At 44.0% G+C, this 12,942-nt stretch overlaps 1 non-coding gene across 1 annotated transcript; it reads left to right on the top strand.

Moving 5' to 3' along the window:
- Positions 1-8,644: 8,644 nt before the first annotated feature.
- LOC116983876 lies at positions 8,645-8,836 on the top strand. The gene has a single exon (XR_004414834.1). It is a non-coding gene; the product is annotated as a U2 spliceosomal RNA (small nuclear RNA).
- Positions 8,837-12,942: the final 4,106 nt, after the last annotated feature.

Genomic DNA, 12,942 nt, shown 5'->3' with positions numbered 1-12,942 from the left:
TTCTCCAAACTCATTGCATGGAGTATCATCTGCAAAATCCATGTCTATGTCCCAACTTCATGTTTGAACTCTTCCAATGCGTTAATGACTATATCACAGCATATGAAAAGGCTCTTCTCAAATACATAAATAGCATCCCTTGTGACGGTTGCTGTGCAAAATTACCTCTTTCCATTCTTTATGATCTGCGTGCCTGCTAACATTGACAGAAAATAGGCCATGTAATTATTAATTAAAGAGAGAGTATTATCCTTGTATCTGAGTGAGCATTTATCCTTCAAACAACCTCATAAAATAATAGTTACCTGGTCACTACCACATTCGGCAGAACATTGCTTGTGTGTTTCCTATTTTACAAGCATGATTGCAACGTTAATATATTACATTGATTGTAAGGCATGTGGACTGTCTACATATCATACGCTTCCTTTAGCAATAGCATTGCCACCTTTTTAGATATCTAAGCTTATGAGTGGTCTATACAATTGCAAATCATTCCTTTAAATTTCAATTGGACATCTTCGGAGGGTCATAGAGCACACAAACAGGCCCTTTAGCCAACAAAGATGCATCATCCAAGGTAATTTAATTTCCCTGTGCCAGGCCTATATTCCCCTCAATGTTTCCTATTCATGCAAATCTGTGGAATTCTGTGCCACAGAAGGTAGTTGAGGCCAGTTAATTGGCTATATTTAAGAGGGAGTTAGATGTGGCCCTTGTGGCTAAAGGGATCAGTGGGTATGGAGAGAAGGCAGGTACAGGATACTGAGTTGGATGATCAGCCATTATCATATTGAATGGCGGTGCAGGCTCGAAGGGCCGAATGGCCTAATCCTGTACCGATTTTCTATGTTTCTATGTACCTGTCCAAGTGTCTTTTCAATGCTGTTATAGTACCAAAATCAAATATTTCATCTGGTAGCTTTTTTCATATATGCACCACTCTGTGTGTGAAAAAGATGCTTCTCAGTTTCCTATTAAATCTTCCCCCTCTCAACGTAAACCTATGACCTTTGATTTTGTACACCTCTATATGATCACCCCTCAGTTCTCCTGCACACCAAAGAATAAAGCCTATCCAACCTCTCTCTATAGCTCAGACCTTTAAGTCTTGGCCACATCCTCAATTATCTTTAGTTTAGTTTAGAAATACAGTGCAGCAACAGGCCCCTCGGCCCACTGAGTCCATGCTGAGAAGGGATCCCCACACATTAACACTATCCTACACACACTAGGGACAATTTGTAGTTATACTAAGCCAATTAACCTACAAACCAGTACATCTTTGGAGTGTGGAAGAAACCGAAAATCTTAGTGATAACCAACACGATCATGAAGAGAACATACAAACTCCCTACAGCCTGCACCCGTAGCCAGGATCGAACCCGGGTCTCTGGCGCTGTAAGCATGGGCGGATATCCCGGGGGGAACAGGGTGGGACAAGTCCCCCTCATGTTTTGAGAGGTGAGGGACAATCCCCCCCATGTTTTGTAATCTGGATTTTGAAATTCGGTAAAAAATTTAATTAAAAATCTCCGCTTTCCGTGAGACAGTGGGGGTGGGACAGATGATCGAGTGCGCCGATTGGACGAGAGAGACATCAGTCAGCAGGCAGTGAAGGGGGGAACATGATGATTTAGCGTGATGATTGGAGGAGGGAGGTATCGGTCAGAGGCGGACGTAGGGGGGTGGGACTGAGGATAGAGCGCAGTGATTGGAGAAGGGAGACGTCCAGGTGGAGCACAGATCATAGAGCAGAGCTTGAATCGGCCCATTTGCGGGGCCTTTCATTGCCCGGCGCGGCTTAAATTCGGTCGTGGGATCTTCCATTGCCCCGCGGTCAAATAGCTGCGTTGAGGCGATCGAAGCTCCCGATGTTGAAGCCCCCGCCGGGCGATGGTTGATCCCGTGGTCAGTTTTAAACCACGCCGGGCGATGAACGGGCCGATTAAAGCCCCACGATTCGGGGCGGATGAAGCTGCTGTTGCTGGAGCTCGGAGTCGGTCACCAACGAGGTCAGCTCCCGATGTTATCATCCACAGGGTCTATGACCGAAGCCTCGCGTGTGTGTGTGTGTGTGCGCGCGTGTGGCCACCAAGAAATTGTGTGTCCCCCATGTTTTGATAGAGATATCCGCCCCTGGCTGTAAGTTCTGTAAGGCAGCAACTTTACTACTGCGCCACCGAGCCGCCCATATGCCCACCGTCTCTGCACACTTTCCTGCTTGGCATCTTTCTCATTGCAGAGTTTTTCCAAAATTGGACATAATACCACAAGAGCGGCCGCATTAATGTCTCATGCAACTGTATTATAATTATAATTTCCCAACTTTTAAATTAACTTCCCTGACTGATGAAGCCAAAATGCCAAAAGTCTTCTTCACTACCCTATACACATGTGACACCACTTTTAGAGAACTACTATGTACCTCTAGTCCTACGTCACTCTCCAAAGCACTCCCCAGGGCCCTACCATTCACTGTGAAATTCATATTGTGGTTTGGCTTCCCAAAATGCAATGCGTCCAACTAACTAATTACATTTCATTAACCATTCCTTGACCCACTACTCACCTGACAAAGATCCCACTGTAATTCTTGATAACCATCTTCCCTGTCTGCAATACCATGTAATTTAGTGCCATCTGCAAACCCACTAATCATGCCTTGTATATTGTCATCATTGATATAAACCACAAACTGCAATGGACCCAGCATCGATCCCTGGAACATACCACTCCTCACAGACCTCCAGCACAAAAATAACAATGTTCCACCACCACTCTGTTTCCTACCATGAAGTCAATTGTGTATTGAGATAGCTTGCTCTCCCCAAACCCTATGCGATTTAACCTTCCAGAGCAGTCTACCAAGTGGAACCTTATCAAAGGAATTAAAATCCACATCGATTGTGTCTAAGGCCCTACCCTCATCAACCTTCTTGGTTACTTCTTCAATATTCGTAAGACATGATCTCTCGCACAAAAAAACCATGCTGAATATCCTTAATCAACCACTCTTCCCAAATGCATATGGGTGCATTCCGTAAATAAGGGTACCAACCTGTGACATGGGTTATTAAATCATAAATGCAATACCACAGGATTAAAAATGGGCCTACCTCTTATCCCTTTGAGCTAAATTCTGATCAAAATTAACCAAAATTTGACCAACATTTTCAAAATTTGAAAAAAAAAGTGAACAAAAATATTTATAAAACATTTGACATATGGGACACTTACTGATTTAGAAGCTCCCTTCCAAATTGTCGGCATGTAACCCACCACGTGGCTCGTAGTTCACGCCAGGGTCATTATAATTGCGTTATTTGAATTTTTTTTTAAATCGTGACGAGTACAAAAAAAACCCGTTATAGCAATGCTATAAATAGCATTGGCAACGCGAGGGACTACAGAATGAGACATCGATAAAATAGGTGAGCAAACTAGATTTTTATTTCATGATTTTAAGTTCTATTCATTATTAAGTATTTCAATGAAAAGCTGAAAAACAAAATATAAACAATTAAAAAAAACAATAAATATAAAAATGATTGACATGTGACACATTTCACACGTCACCAAAGGTGCACCACTACCCACGTTCTGCTGCAAAAACTTGGGACATCAGAAAACCATCTAATTGGGTGATAAATGATCAAAAAAATCATAAGCATAATCAGAATTTGATTTATATGGAGTTATTTAATTGCAAAATTAATGTAATTTTTCTGGTATAAATTAGCCTTATGGGCCTGTCCCACTTAGGTGACTTTTTAGGCGACTGCAGGAAACTCTGCGGTTGCCACATGGTCCCCAAATATTCGCGGGTGGTGCCGGAGAGTCGCCTTTATGGTCGTGAGGAGTTCCCGCATTCTGGGAACTAGTCGCAGCCTCATTATGGTCGCCGCAAATATTTTAACATGTTGAAAAATTAGCGGCGACTAGAATGAAGCCGCCTTGGAGAGTAGCAAGAATTCTCGTGCCGTAGGTGGGTCGCCAGGAGGTCCTAGTGGGTTGCCAGGAGGTCGAAGGTTCTCGTAGGTTGTAGCCGGTGCTGACCGGTGAATTTTATCAGCTCATTGGGAAAAAAAACGTAAGCAGTAGTTTACAGAACCAAAGATAACCGACCGGTAATGTTAATGTCCGCTGCGCTTCACAGCCGTGTATCTCTGGCATCTTAAAAGTTGTCTCCACTCCTTCTCCCCCCCCCCCCTTCGCCACCTCACTTTTAAAGCACTTACCGTACACTGTGCTTAACCGTCTTAATTACAGTGTGTGTGTGTGTGTGTGTGTGTGTGTGTGTGTGTGTGTGTGTGTGTGTGTGTGTGTGTGTGTGTGTGTGTGTGTGCGCGCGCGCGTGCGTGTTCCACTCTGACAGTCGCCGTTCCAGTTGCCGGTTTTTCAGGCGACTGCTGGCAACTTGAGAGTCGCCGGCAGTCGCCTGAAAAATGACCAAAGTGGGACAGGCCCATTAAGGATTTGATGCAATCCTGCTTGATAAATGTTACAATAAAAGGCAAGAAAACACAGGGACACATCTGAGATTTTTCTTTGTAAAAACAGATTTATCTATTTTTGCTTCATCTCATTATTTTGGCTATACACCATGATCTATACTACTTAAAATACAGCATATAAAACAATGGGAATATGACATAAAACACTGGAAAATAGCCTGGAAGTTTGGAGACCTTCAGTTTCACTACTGGGTGCTGTATTTATGGAAACACCCATACATATCTTATCATTCAGAATCCTCCCAGAGTTATTCCACAGCTCCTTTTTATCCTCCCGATTTTCTTCTTAAGTATGTTCCTCAATCCCTTATACTACTTCAGGCATACCTTGGATCCCTGCTGGCTATACCTGACCCATGCCTCCATCTGCATACTGATGAAAGCCGCAATTTCTAACATCCTCCAAAGGTCCTTACTTCTACCAGCCTTGCCCTTCACTCTAACAGGGACATGCATACCTTGAAATGTCACTACCATATGCTTAAAAGCATTCCATTTACCAGACGTCCCTTTGCTGGCCAACTACGTCCTCCAATCAACGTTTGCAAGTTCAAAACCATCAAAGTTGTCCTTGTCCCAATTTGGAACCTTCACTTGTAGACCAGCCCTGTCCTTTATCCATAACTATTTTAAAGCTAATAGAATTGTGGTCGCTTGTCCAAAAGTGCTCACCCACTGATTCCTCAAACACTTGCCCTGTCCAGTTCCCTAAGAATAATCATACTTTAACCTCTCCCTTGAAGGGCCCTCTATATATTGTAGGTCTGAGTCTTGATCAACTGCCTTGGTCTGTTCATATAATCATCAGTTATAATTTAATTAGGATGACACACTTTCTTGTAAATATTTGGATGACATTTGAGTAAGAACTGCACATTGATTGGTATACAATGTCTCAGGGATAGAACCCCCAGTGAGGCAAGTAACAGCTTTCAAGTTGCAGTGGCTTTTCCTTCCATGATTTTTTCTCCCTGCGGCTGACATTTAATCTCCATAGTGTCAACTGCTGCACCCTCCTCCTTGGTCATCCGAGTGTTTGGGGTAATTTCTTAGGAATAGCAAACTTGTGGGAAAAACAAGTATTTGAGAAGGTGAAAGAAACAAACTTCTGGGCTCCCTCTGCTCTGTACAGGTACAGGAACTCAATGTGAATCCTTCCTCCGGCTGGTTTCATTCCTTTTGATGATCAGAGGAGATTTAGGAGGATGAAGGGAAAGATAGAGTGAGGGAAAGATTGGAAGGTCAACGGACTTCACTACAATATTTTCCCGTGATTCTTGCCCTATCAGTCAGATCCATTGGCAGTTAGCCACCTCTTAGGAGCTTAAACAACTGAGACTTGTGGCTAGGGAGTCGTTGGGCAGGGTGATCCTGATTTTAGGACAGGTTGCGGGCAAAGGTTGAAACTGGTGGTGGAGGGGACTTAAATCAGACTGCAGAGTGGAGGTTGGAGAGGTATCTTGGAGTTACTCAGCAGGGAAACATGCCCTTTCCGTCCAACTCATTCATACTGACCAACATGTCTACCTGAGCTAGTCTCATTTGGCCCATATTCCTGTAAACCTTATATATTCATGTACCTGTCCAAATTCCAATTAAAGATTGTTCAAAGATCTCCAATGTGATGATTGCCATTTTAGAAGCTATTGTCTGCACTCCTATGTCTTTGTGTTCCACAGCACTCTTCAGGGCCTGGCCATTTCCCCTGAGAGCAAAATAGTCTGCACAAGGACGAAATGGAGACCATGATCAGCAAATTGAGGGTTGAGAATTTCCTTGAGGGGTCAGGGGAGCAATCCTCGACTTGGACTACAAAGCATGGCAAAGAAAGTGATTAATATCTGCAGACAGCAATTGCTGCCTATTTTGTTTGGGTTTTTTTTTCAATCCTGGGACAGTAACAATTAAAATCAAACCTGTCTCTCATTTGTGCTATTGTTGTAAAAATGATATTGAGCTCGTATATAGCAGGATGGGGCTCTACACTTGATTTTACTTCGGAGTCACGTGAGTGACTACGTGAAGAACCCGCTCAGTGCGCAGGCGTGGCATTATGCCAGCAGTGCAACAGCGGCAGCGGGAGCTAGGCACTCCCGCAACAGTGAGACGGACCGTCAGGTGAGTATCCTGAGGTCGGGTTTCTTTTACAGGGGAGCCCCTTTTTCTGCTTGTGTTTTACAGGCAGAGAAAAAGGCTCTGGAACAAAACTGTCCCCCGTTCGAGGAGGAACGTTTCCCGTCGGGGGGAAGGGGGGCAGCAACAGGCGGTAGGAGCGACCCGGTGTTCCTCTATTCCCCGACACCGTGCCGAGCCCAGAGCCGCTAGCGGGCTGGATGTATAGCCACCCGAAGAGGCATCCGGCAGGTGTTCCCGATTTGGGACGGGACGTCTCTCCACCCGCACGGGGGGAGAGAGAGCCGCCTGAGCCGCTGGAGCGGCTCTCGGAGCAGGTGCCTGCGAGACGCGCTGCTTGAGGGGCGCTCTCGCTACTACAAGGCACAAAAGCTCCAGAAGAAGGCGGTAGGAACATTTAACCGGGCGTTCCGCTATCCCCACACCGCGCCGAAGCCAGTCCCGCTAGTGCCTGAGCTGCGGGCTGGATGTCTAGCCATCCGAAGAGGCATCCGGCCGGTGGCTTCCGACTTGTCGGAGGGGACGTCTCTCCACCCGCAGGGAGAGAGACAGCCGCCTGAGCCGCTGGAGCGGCTCCTGGAGCAGGAGCTCCTGCGAGACACGCTACGTGAGGGGCAGTCTCGCTGGAGGGTTCAGGCATACCCTCCACAGTGCCTAGGCACTGCCCATCGCTTCCTCCTTAGTGTGGTTAGCTTTGGGGTGACCAGTGGCTGGGCTGGTCATGAAGAGGGGTCACTGGCTGAACAATATCGGGAGTATGCTTGAGGTACAGGATCAGGAAGAGCTGCTGGGTGTGGCCGCTATGTGGCTCCACCACTAGCGAGATGGCTTTTCAGTCTCAACTGATGGCCAGCTTACTACCTGTCTTTTCCAATAAACCTCTCCAAGACAGGTAGCCATGAGGCGTTGTTTTTATCACGCCTCCCCTAAATTGCATTTACTCAAAGTGCCCGCCATTATTGGGGGATACATTGAGCAGCGCGTTTACCCTAAATATTTAAAAAATGCATTTGGTACCCTGACGTCGGCTATCATGTCCACCTGCTCATTCCAGAAGGGCAGGGTAGTATGGCAAAATACCTGACCCTACTGTTCAACGGTATACCTCATAACTTCTGAAATGAACTCACAAACCTGCCCTCAATCTATGAAATTAACAGGACTATGAGAACGCCGACCACATAAGCACAGATCCTGCTACCTGGCACTTACCAAACTAGTCCTAAAAAACTGGACGAAGTGTTCAAACTATTCGGCACAAGAGGGCAGAGTGTGGAATGAGCACCACACTAAACCAGACAGCAGTACCTCTACGTGTCCACCAGGGGCGTCTACCTCATGGTACTGGTGAAAGCTCGGGGCCTGCATGCCAAACCTGTAGCATTTTAGGCCACGGCCCAGAGCAGGCCCCAGGGGAAAATGTGCCACCCCCCAACAAACATCGTCCCTACAAGAACAAGGAACCAGAAACCGAAGAAAGCAACAATGAAGACAGATAAGTATGGTTCCTACCATCACATAAAGGTTAAGGGTTGTACTAACAAGGGGTGGATGAATCACGCCTGGTTAGGAAGCGATCACTCTTGGTAGTTATATACCAAAAAATAAATACAAGGGGAATAGAATTAATATCTTGCCACCAATTCAGCAAGCACCCCAAGTGGTCTACCCTCCCACGATGGTGAATGTCGCACCATCGTTGATAAACCACTTGAGTATTTCACCAGGTATACCCATTCATGGGATTTGTAACTACTACCATGGATCCAAGGATACTTTATGGTAGACATCGACCTTGAAGATGCACACTATTCAGTACCTTCTCATATAAGTTTCGGATATACCGCAATTACCTGGATGGAGTAACCATGATGAGCGTTGCGGCATTTAAGTCAAAGTTATCCAGAATCAACTAGCCCTGACACTTAGAAACATTCCGTCATGGCATGACTATATATTAACGACAAACTATCCTTGGATACAGGTTTAGCTGCATCGCTTCTCGGCCTTTTGGCTAAGATCAAGTGTAGTATCTGTTCTTATCAGTTTAATAATCTGATACGTCCCTTATCTAGGGACCATATATTAAATTGAATTTTGGAACAGGGAGATGGAATAGGGGCTTGCTCCGTCCACTCCACGCATCGACCCAGTATTGCAGTGCCTCTGGGAACGGTGCACAAAATATATATCCAGATATTTACGTTGACCATCCACAACGTTGTTATCTGGTATTCATTAAGACTATCAGTCATGGTGCATTAACCACCAATCAACTACGTGGCAAAGTAATTGGGATATAGCAGCATTACCAGCTACTGAACTTTGTACCTTTCCTATGAGCTGAGATACTAGTGTTCAAAACTATCTCCATACCTGTAATATGGGGGCAAATGGATTAATCTGTAGTGTTATCATGGAATTTATCGGCAGGAAGGATTATGGTTGTACACTTCCACCTGTTTTGAGTAACATCTTATGTGTCCTGATGTGTTACTGAGCTTGTAATACTTAATGCCAATATGAATTGACTTAAACATGTTATATATTAACTTACTTAATTCTAGTGAAGCATTTGCTCAGTAATCCACCAAATTTGCATGTTCGTTTATAAGATAACAACATCAGTGGTGGCATATACCAAACCACTTGGGCGGAGAACATCGATATTAGGGGACAATTTATTAACAATTGGAAACCGTATGTCGTCAAACATGTTTGACCATCAGTAACTCACCTATCAGGTGAGCTAAATACTGTAAACATACATTTAAACCAAAAATATTTGCTGAAATCACAAAGCAATATGGACACCAGATATCGATTCCTTATATCCAATTAAATCACCACGTACTAACTTACGTCACATGAAACCAATCTCAAGGCAGCGGCAATGGAGACATTCCCGCGTATTGAGGGGTGGGGGGAACCTAATCTCTATGTTTCCTTTCCTTCTACCTCTTCAATAGGTACTACGGCTTCATCAGTCGGGTACTACGCAAATTACAGTGGACCAAGTCCACAAGCATGGTTCCCAGTGATCCTCGACATGGTCATTAAAAGAATTGCAGAATTGGGAAGACCATTGCTGTGCTTGGATCAGGAGCACTATCAACCTGATGACAGCATTCCGTCGCATATCCTAGGGAACATACCTGAGGAGCATCAAGAAATGGTACACTGTTTCCAAAACAGGAATTACACATTCAACTATAACAAAAAACTGTACTGGAGCTCCTGGCAGGTCTTCACCACAATGAAGGACATGTTCTGTTAGCCTACTCAACTTGGGTACCGCTCACTGGTGATCAGATACAGGAGAGGTATATCAATCCATTCCCCAGAAATAGGTACACCCAAATTGGGATGTCAGTGAAATCCTGACATACCTTAGGGGATGATCACCAGCCAGGTCACTCACCCTGGAACAGCCTACCCTGAAGATGGACATGCTGGTGGCCTTACTTCAACACAAAGAGCCAGCTCTCCCATCTACTGCGATGGGACAACATGGTTATAACACCAGATAGTGTCACATGCCCATTCAAGGGTTGGCCAAACAGAACAGACCAGGAACATCAGGTCCAGTCATGAAATTCCGGGCATACCCACCTGAACCACGTTTTATGTGTCATGACCCACTTAGAGATCGACACAATAAGGAATACCGAGGGAGAGGAAAAAGCCTTATGGGTCAGCCACAGGAAACCTCATGGTCGGGTGACGAGCTAAACTATCTCTAGTGGCTCAAGCAGGTACTGGGAGTTGCTGGAGTAAATACTAACGTGTATAAAATCTTATTCCACCAGAACAGCTTCCACATCAGTAACTAAGAGGATGGACGAGCCTATGGACCACATCCTGGCTACTGCAGGGTGGTCTAGGGAGTATACGTTCCAAACTTTTATAACAAACCACTGACAGAACCTGTATCGTTTGCAGAAAAAGAATCTGCAAAAAATATATATAATTTAAGCCCGGGGGAGCAATTGGTTTTGTTGTTGTTAATAACACCATTATTGTTTTTACAAACAGATTCATGGTTGATTACGATAACATACTTCCTCCCTCGAATGACTTCGGCAGCGAGTGAAGTATGAACTGTTACACGGTTTGAAATCACAGAGCTTTGAAGTCTTCACGTAGTCACTCACGTGACTCCGAAATAAAATAGTAAGATTAAACGAGAACTTACCAGTTTGAAGTTTGATCTGTATTTTATGAGGAGTTACGATGAGGGATTACGTGCCCTCCGCTCCCACCCTCATTATATGGATCAAACTAATAAATTGATGTCTCCTTATCTTTACTATGTTTACTTCAAATAACTGTGTCTATCTGTGATTCCACACCGCTGCTTGGAAGTATGCCGCGCCTGCGCACTGAGCGGGTTCTTCACGTAATCCCTCATCGTAACTCCTCATAAAATACAGATCAAACTTCAAACTGGTAAGTTCTCGTTTAATCTTACTATTTTAGAGTTCAGCACAATCATTCACTCCTTACTTTCTCCCATCTGCGTAAGGGATTAATAGAAAGGACCTTTCACCCTCAGATGTATGAGCAATCCTGCCTCACATTATATCGCACTACAGGAGGAGAAGGTGAACTTTGTCTTCACTATTCTGAGAGTGAACGGTGGCAATAACTCTAGTTAAATGCTCCATGTCAGCTATCAGGATGCTGGGCTTCAGCTGAAGCAATGTGTGCCTGGAATCATAAATTGTCTGTACATTTAGAAAGTGAAATCCGTCTATAGCTGGTGAAGTGATGAGAGTTAGCAGGCTGAGCTGCAAGTCTGTTCATTTGAAACTTGAACACAGTGATGTCCTGGCTTATAAAAACTGAACCTGGTTTCTTTGTTATCATGTGTAGGAAGGAACTGCAGATGCTGATTTAAACCGAAGATAGACACAAAATTCTGGAGTAACTCTGTGGGACAGGCAGCCTCTCTGGAGAGAATGAATGGGAGCATTTTGGGACGAGACCCTTCTTCAGAAAGGACCCTTACTGGTCTTGACCTGAAACATCACCCATTCCTTTTCTTCGTTATCATGTTTGATACTGGGTGGTGACTGACCGGCAACAAATGACGTGTTTCCTTTTCCCCATCTAAGGTGGACATCAGAATTTTCTCACATTAAGTCCACTGCAGCTGAATTGTTTTTAAATGCTTTAGATCAATAAATTTGTTAGCCTTTTGTTGGTGCAGAACCATGATTTATCTCAAACTGATTTGCATTGCAATTGCCCTTTTTAAACAGTCTTATGACCAAATAAAAAATGTTTTCTTTAATTGCTGGAAAAGGGTCAAAGTGTAAGCTTCTCCTTGTTACCTGAGTCCTTAATGTTGCTTGCAATAAATAATCATTTACTTCACTTACTGATGTATATGCCAGATATCCTACTGGGCAGCTCCAGCTAATGATGACTCAGCTGGAGCAATCCAAGACGAAAATATTATTATCACTAAATACGTATTTTAATTAGAGGAAAGAAAAAAATACTAATTTTGTGTCTACCTTAGGGAAATGTAATCCCTTTTCATTGTTTCTTAATTATCCTCGAGATAAAAGGTAAATTTTGCTCCCTCACACGTTTCTAATTTTCTCTGAATTTAAACTTTTGATCTCTTATAAACTCTCTGAATCTTTTGCAATCATGTATGCTTTCTTCTTAGAACTTGATAAATGATCCAATTATACTTTATTGCCACATGTACCTAGGTATAGTGAAAAAATTACGATGGTGCACGAACATGCACTGAAAGACAGTGAGCTGTGTGATTTGAATGAGTCATCCTACCACGGGCCAAATACCTGTGCTGCTGGATGTCTGGGGAAGTAAAACACCTAAAGAATGAAGACAATGAAGGGGAGAGTTTACATTCTGCATGGAAATGGCCATGCAAATTAAACCACAGCAGATGAAAGTGAATCTGCTATTATGTTTCAATGGCCACAAGGGGAGAAATTATATCACACCATAAAGCTCTTAAATTAAAACCTGGAGGATATGTTAGATACATTACAAGCACACTGCAAACCAGTTTGAGATAAAACAGTTGAGTGTTCCTGTTTTTTTTATCGGCAGCCAAGGGGCAGGAGGATACCTTCTTTATGGAGCTTGGAATTTAATGGAAGACTGTCCTTTCACAGAATGTACAGACCTTCTCATCAGAGATTGGATTATTAGTAGTGGTGGTGGTTGCCACCACATGAGACAGAGGAAAATGCACACAGATTTGCAAAACTGTGATGCTGTCCAAAGTCAGGTTTGAAATGATCGGGTA

This window comes from Amblyraja radiata, chromosome 1 (assembly GCF_010909765.2).
Source record: "Amblyraja radiata isolate CabotCenter1 chromosome 1, sAmbRad1.1.pri, whole genome shotgun sequence".
NCBI classification, from domain to species: domain Eukaryota; kingdom Metazoa; phylum Chordata; class Chondrichthyes; order Rajiformes; family Rajidae; genus Amblyraja; species Amblyraja radiata.
The sequence above is the reverse complement of the archived record's forward strand: the minus strand, read 5'-3'. Positions and strand labels throughout refer to the sequence as shown.